This window comes from Strix uralensis, chromosome 1 (genome assembly GCF_047716275.1).
Source record: "Strix uralensis isolate ZFMK-TIS-50842 chromosome 1, bStrUra1, whole genome shotgun sequence".
NCBI classification, from domain to species: domain Eukaryota; kingdom Metazoa; phylum Chordata; class Aves; order Strigiformes; family Strigidae; genus Strix; species Strix uralensis.
This window is the reverse complement of record NC_133972.1, coordinates 78,091,639-78,097,638: the sequence shown is the minus strand read 5'-3', so window position 1 is coordinate 78,097,638 and position 6,000 is coordinate 78,091,639.

The following is a 6,000-nucleotide window of genomic DNA, read 5'->3' as shown; positions in this document are numbered from 1 at the left end:
AGGGCAATAGAGTACTTATGAGAAATGCATGTCTGTATCTCTGCATCAGGATCACAATATAAGCCCCTGTGTTCTTCAGTGGTGAAGGCAGAAGCAGAGGAAATTCAGCATAAAAACTTAGGAAAATCCTAAGAGAAACTGTAAATATTTTTCTGTGAGGTAGGTGGCATTATTTATCCTGTATCTTCAAGATATTTGGGACACAAAGGAATGAAGCAAGTTGCCTAAGGGTACAGGGATGTGGTGAGACAGCTGGACAAAGAGGAAGGAAACTCATCCATCCTGAGTTCTGTGTTACTCTGTTGGAGGTCCTGGTATAAATGGGCTCTGCAGAAGTGTCTCCTAAGTCTTTGCCCCCTTTCCTGTCTTCCAGCTGTCGGTACTTATTTCAAAACATGTAAGAGATGTACATGTCTGAGGGGTGCGGTGTTTATTTGGGGCTATTCAGAAAACACACGTACACTCTGCAAAGTGTCACTGGAAAAATATGGCATGCAAATGCAGACAGGCTATCACTTGCCCCAGAGTCAGCATCACCTGCTTTGCACTTAACCTCTCTAACTGGAACAGGCCCTCCTCCCCTGACACCCTTCCCTGCCTGTAGACAGATGGCCCCAGCTGTAGGCAATGTAGATGTAGGCCTGCCCTGCCTATATTTATGGGTGGGTGGTTGCCCTGCCTTTGTTTCCCACCTGGAGTGCTTATTACTCCTTTCACCAGCTCTTCCATGACAGCCTCCCTTGTCACAGGTAAATTTGGCCCCTAAGGCCAAACCAGGGGAAGCTGTCCTAAAAGGCATCTCTTGCCTCCCTCCCCCTTATTTCTTGTTCTGTTTTCCACCCTTCTCCTCTCCTCACACAGTATCAGGTTGCCCCACCAAAGCTCTTGGTAGGGCATGCTGCAGAAGTCAGGCAGCCAACTTAAAAATAACCCTGGAGAAAAAAAAGGAGGGAGTGTTTAAATCAGGGGACTGGTTCTGTGTAAGGACCCGAGACAATTGCCTTTCTGCCTGCTCTCCTGCTGGATATGGGCATGTCTTAACCCCCGACTGGTCTTGCATGCTGTGGTTAGTGTTTCAAAACTTGAGACTAAGCTACTTCTTAATTCATCTTTTAGACCCTGAGCTTTGTTATAGTCTAGTGCTCATGTGGAGCTTCCTCGGGAGGAAAGCCGTTCCCTGTGTTCCTGGGAATCCTGCTCCCAGCAGCACAAATGGCGGGAGGATGGTCTTCATCTCAATGGGGTGAAGCTCTTTTGCTTATCTCCATTTTGTGCTCTTCCTGCAGAGAGGGAAAGTGGAGCTTCATCATTTTCGAAGGCCAGCATTGGGTGCAAAAGCTGGTGGCTAATCAAGCAGGGGAGTGTGGGGTCAAACTCAACCCTGCGATCATATGAAATTGATTTTTCAGTGCAGGAAAAGGGTTTCTATATTTTTCCCCTACAACAGGGCCCATTAGCTAAGTAGGGGATGTATCCCACTTGTGAGGGAGCATAGCACAGCTCATAAGGGCTGTAAGCCCCAACTGCCTACACTAATGGGTCATGTGTTGGCTTGACCCGGTTTACAGGCTGTTGATTGAGCATAAGAATTTAGAGCAGGAACAAAAAATTGTCCCATAAATAGGCTGTCTGCATTTTAAACTGTATTAGCCCCACAGTGAGTGGCCTCCTCTACTGAATTACAGCATGACTGAGCCTGTGTTGGGGATTGAAAGGGCTTCATGTGGCTGGTTAAGAGCAGCATTATTAAGATTATTATTGGAGGCTGGATCAGGCCCAATATGAATGCAATTATTCCAGGACCTTTGAGCTGCAATTACGTATGACAGAAGAAGCCTAAGTAGCTGATGGCAGAGAGTACTTGGCCTTTACGGCCATGTAACTCATACAAGCAGACAGGGCTTAGGGCACTGACAGACGAGTTGTGGTGAAGGCTGCTGTGCTGGTTGAAGATGTTTCTATCTCCAGCCGCTCATTCCAATAAAAGAGCTGGCAGAAGGGAATTGGTTCCTGAGCCTCAGTCACTCTGGGGAGAAGCTCAGCACCTCAGGCTGTGGTTTCACACCATGGAGAGTTCAATGACAATAGCAGCCTCGAGGGATTCACACCCTCTTCCTCAGCCTCCTGTCAAATTTTTGCAGACCTGCTGGACTGATTCAGTTCATTAAAGAAAAAACAAAAAAAAAAAAAAAGGGGGGGGGGGGGCAGGGAATTACCCTCCCCTCCAAATTTAAGCAGATCAGTTCCTGAATCTGATTCTGGTCTGGCCCAAGCTCTCCCCAGACCTTGAAGCTGAAGGTATGGGATGGGCAGAGCACCAATTTGGAAACCAGGGCCTTACCTTAAACTGCTGCTGAGGGTGTTTTTTTCCTGCCTCCCTCCATTCCCATACCTGGAAAGTGGCTTGGCTCCTGCTGGAGAGGCTGCCCGCAGCCTTCCTTGGAGGATGGGAGCGCTCGTCCTCACAGGCAATCTCTTCTGGCTGGACTGTGCCCTGCAAGCAAGGAGACAGAAAGCAGGTATGAAATCAGAGTGGAAGCAGCATGGAAAAGAGTGTTTGGAACAGCATGAAATTTCGCCTGCGTTTTCATCTCCAAGTTTGTCCCAGCCAGTTTACACACAGCAGAAAACACTACCTCTTTATAATGGGTGACTACCTACAATTTATTGGAACAGAGCTGTTGCTAAACACATGGAGTAGCGATGTATTAACACATTGTAAAAGGCTGTTTGATCACCATGGGATTCCAGATGAGCTAACAACAGAAAATAAGCCGTGATTCACAAATGACTCATTTCAGCATTTCTCTTTGATGCAGCAGTTCAAGCAAGCCCTGTCTATGCACATTCAAATGAGTGCACTGAATAGTCATTGAGCCCCGCAATGCCATGCTTACAAAGTCGGTTTTACAAAGTGTAAGTACAGTTTTTAAGTATAAAAATTGGGCAATTTCTAGCAAGCCGGGCCAATGCGTGACTCTTAGTCACTCCTAGCGGCAACCCCTTCCTACGCTTAAAACCTCGACACCAAACATTAGTTTTCCATGATTCAAGTCCTCCAAATATGGGGGTCCTGAGAAATCAGCCCCCCGTGAGTCGTCCATCTCCTGTCAGGTTGGAAGTAACAGCAAAGGGTGCGATGTCCCAGCGGGACGCGCTTCCCACGGACTCAGCACGACGGTGCCGGCTCCCGCCTCGCCCCTGCCCGTCCCCTGCCCGTCTGCCGGCGCTGGAAACCCTCCTTCTCCCCTTCCTCCTCCTTCTCCTCACCCTGGTCTCCGCTACCGGCCGCGAAACCTCGGTGATACTTTAGTCAGCATTGCCATCCAGCGGCACAGGGGACAAATGACAGCGGAGAGGCTTGCGGGTAGGAGAGGGGACCTTCGTCGGTAGTTCAATCGCTATACCCGGCGATGAGGCGGCTCCACAGGTTGGCCCAAACTTGGGCAGCAACCTAATGGTTGGATGTAATCTGTCATTTATTGATAGCTTGCAGCGTCGCTGTTTAGTACCCGCTTGTTGTTAACCGGGATGTTGCGGAGAAGGCGGTGAACATTAACATATCCAGGGCATGGTGTGCTAACTGAAGGGCACCTGGCCCGCCTCAGAGAATGGCTGCCAGGGGATCCTAAATCTTGCCTGTATTTGGAGTTGGTTTGGGTTTGTTTGCTTTCCTGGTGTAAGTTTTTGATGTAGTAGGCAGAAGTTTGCTTTATTATTGCTCTGTAGATTGCAGAGCTGAGTAAACTACAAATGGTCTCTCTAATGCACTAATCTGGCCATGGAATTTTTTTCTGAGGTGCTGTTACAGAATCACAGAATCATCTAGGTTGGAAAAGACCTTGAAGATCATCCAGTCCAACCATTAACCTAACATTGACAGTTCCCAACTACACCATATCTCTCAGCGCTATGTTGACCCTACTCTTAAACACCTCCAGGGATGGGGACTCCACCACCTCCCTGGGCAGCCCATTCCAACGCCTAACAACCCGTTCTGTAAAGAAATGCTTCCTAATATCCAGTCTAAACCTTCCCTGGCACAACTTGAGGCCATTCCCTCTTGTCTTATCGCTTATTACTTCGTTAAAGAGACTCATCCCCAGCTCTCTGCAACCTCCTTTCAGGCAGTTGTAGAGGGCGATGAGGTCTCCCCTCAGCCTCCTCTTCTCCAGACTAAACAACCCCAGTTCCCTCAGTCACTCCTCGTACGACATGTGCTCCAGACCCTTCACCAGCTTCTCTGGACACGCTCGAGTAATTCAATGTCCTTTTTGTAGTGAAGGGCCCAAAACTGAACACAGTAATCAAGGTGTGGCCTCACCAGTGCCGAGTACAGGGGTAAGATCACTTCCCTGTCCCTGCTGGCCATGCTATTTCTGACACAAGCCAGGATGCCATTGGCCTTCTTGGCCACCTGGGCACACTGCTGGCTCATGTTCAGCCAGCTGTCAATCAACACCCCCAGGTCCCTCTCTGACTGGCAGCTCTCCAGCCACTCCTCCCCAAGCCTGTAGCGCTGCTGGGGGTTGTTGTGGCCCAAGTGCAGCACCCGGCATTTGGCCTTATTGAAACTCCTACAGTTGGCCTTAGCCCATCGCTCCAGCCTGTCCAGGTCTCTCTGCAGAGCCTCCCTACCCTCGAGCAGATCAACACTCCCACCCAACTTGGTGTCATCTGCAAACTTACTGAGGGTGCACTCGATCCCCTCGTCTAGATCATCAATAAAGCTGTTAAACAGGAGTGGCCCCAAAACCGAGCCCTGGGGGACACCACTCGTAACCGGCCGCCAACTGGATTTAACTCTGTTCACCACAACTCTTTGGGCCCGGCCATCCAGTCAGTTTTTTACCCAGCGAAGCGTGTGCCCATCCAAGCCACGAGCAGCCAGTTTCACCAGGAGAATGCTGTGGGAAACGGTGTCAAAGGCCTTACTAAAGGCAAGGTAGACAACATCCACAGCCTTTCCCTCATCCAATAAGCAGGTCGCCCTGTCGTAGAAGGAGATCAGGTTTGTCAAGCAGGACCTGCCTTTCATAAACACATGCTGACTGGGCCTGATCATCTGGTTGTCCCACACGTGTTGTATGATGGTACTCAGGATGAGCTGCTCCATCAGCTTCCTGGGCACCGACGTCAAGCTGACAGGCCTGTAATTTCCTGGATCATCCTTTCGACCCTTCTTATATATGGGCATCACATTGGCCAATTTCCAATCTGTCGGGACCTCCCCGGTCAGCCAGGACTGCTGGTAAATGATGGAAAGCGGCTTGGCGAGCACCCCAGCCAGCTCCTTCAGCACCCTCGGGTGTATACTATCCGGTCCCATAGACTTGTGTATGTTAGCCAGGATGCTCCCAAAAACCTCAAGCATTAAGTATTCAGTGCAGAAGACTATTGGTAAAAATAATTTGCAAAACCAGAGACTCATTCTTTTCCCAAGAAAACTTGCAATATTTACATTGATCTGGTCGGGGCTTTGGAACGTATCTGTCACCCACCCACTCTTCATGGCTTAGCCACGCTGCCACTTCTTGTTGCTCAGAGGGAAATCCTCTGAATCAGCTGGGTTGCAAAGGACCAAAGCCCAACCCAAATGAGCTAATGGCAGTAATTTTCCACTAGTATTTGGATGAAAAAAAAAAACAAAACAAACAACTGCTTAGGTTTAAGTGGTTGCATAAAAAGAATCAAAAGGACTGTTTTCTTTCTGGAAAAGCCGCATAGATGGGGCAGCACAGAAGTTACTCTGCAAGCTCCAATACAGCTGCTGGCTCTGTGTCGTGGAGCAGGTCCTGCTGCCACAGCGGAGATTATCACCACAGGACAGAAGGTGCTGGCTGGTGAGTGCCAAGGACACACTGCCAGGGGACAGTATGGTGGCCTGCAACATTTTTGCCACAAAGAGCTGATATACAACCCCTGTGTCTATGCAGCTGAAACCAGGGTGGAGTACATGATACTTAAGACCAGGCAGCCAACAGGAAGAGGACCACCTTC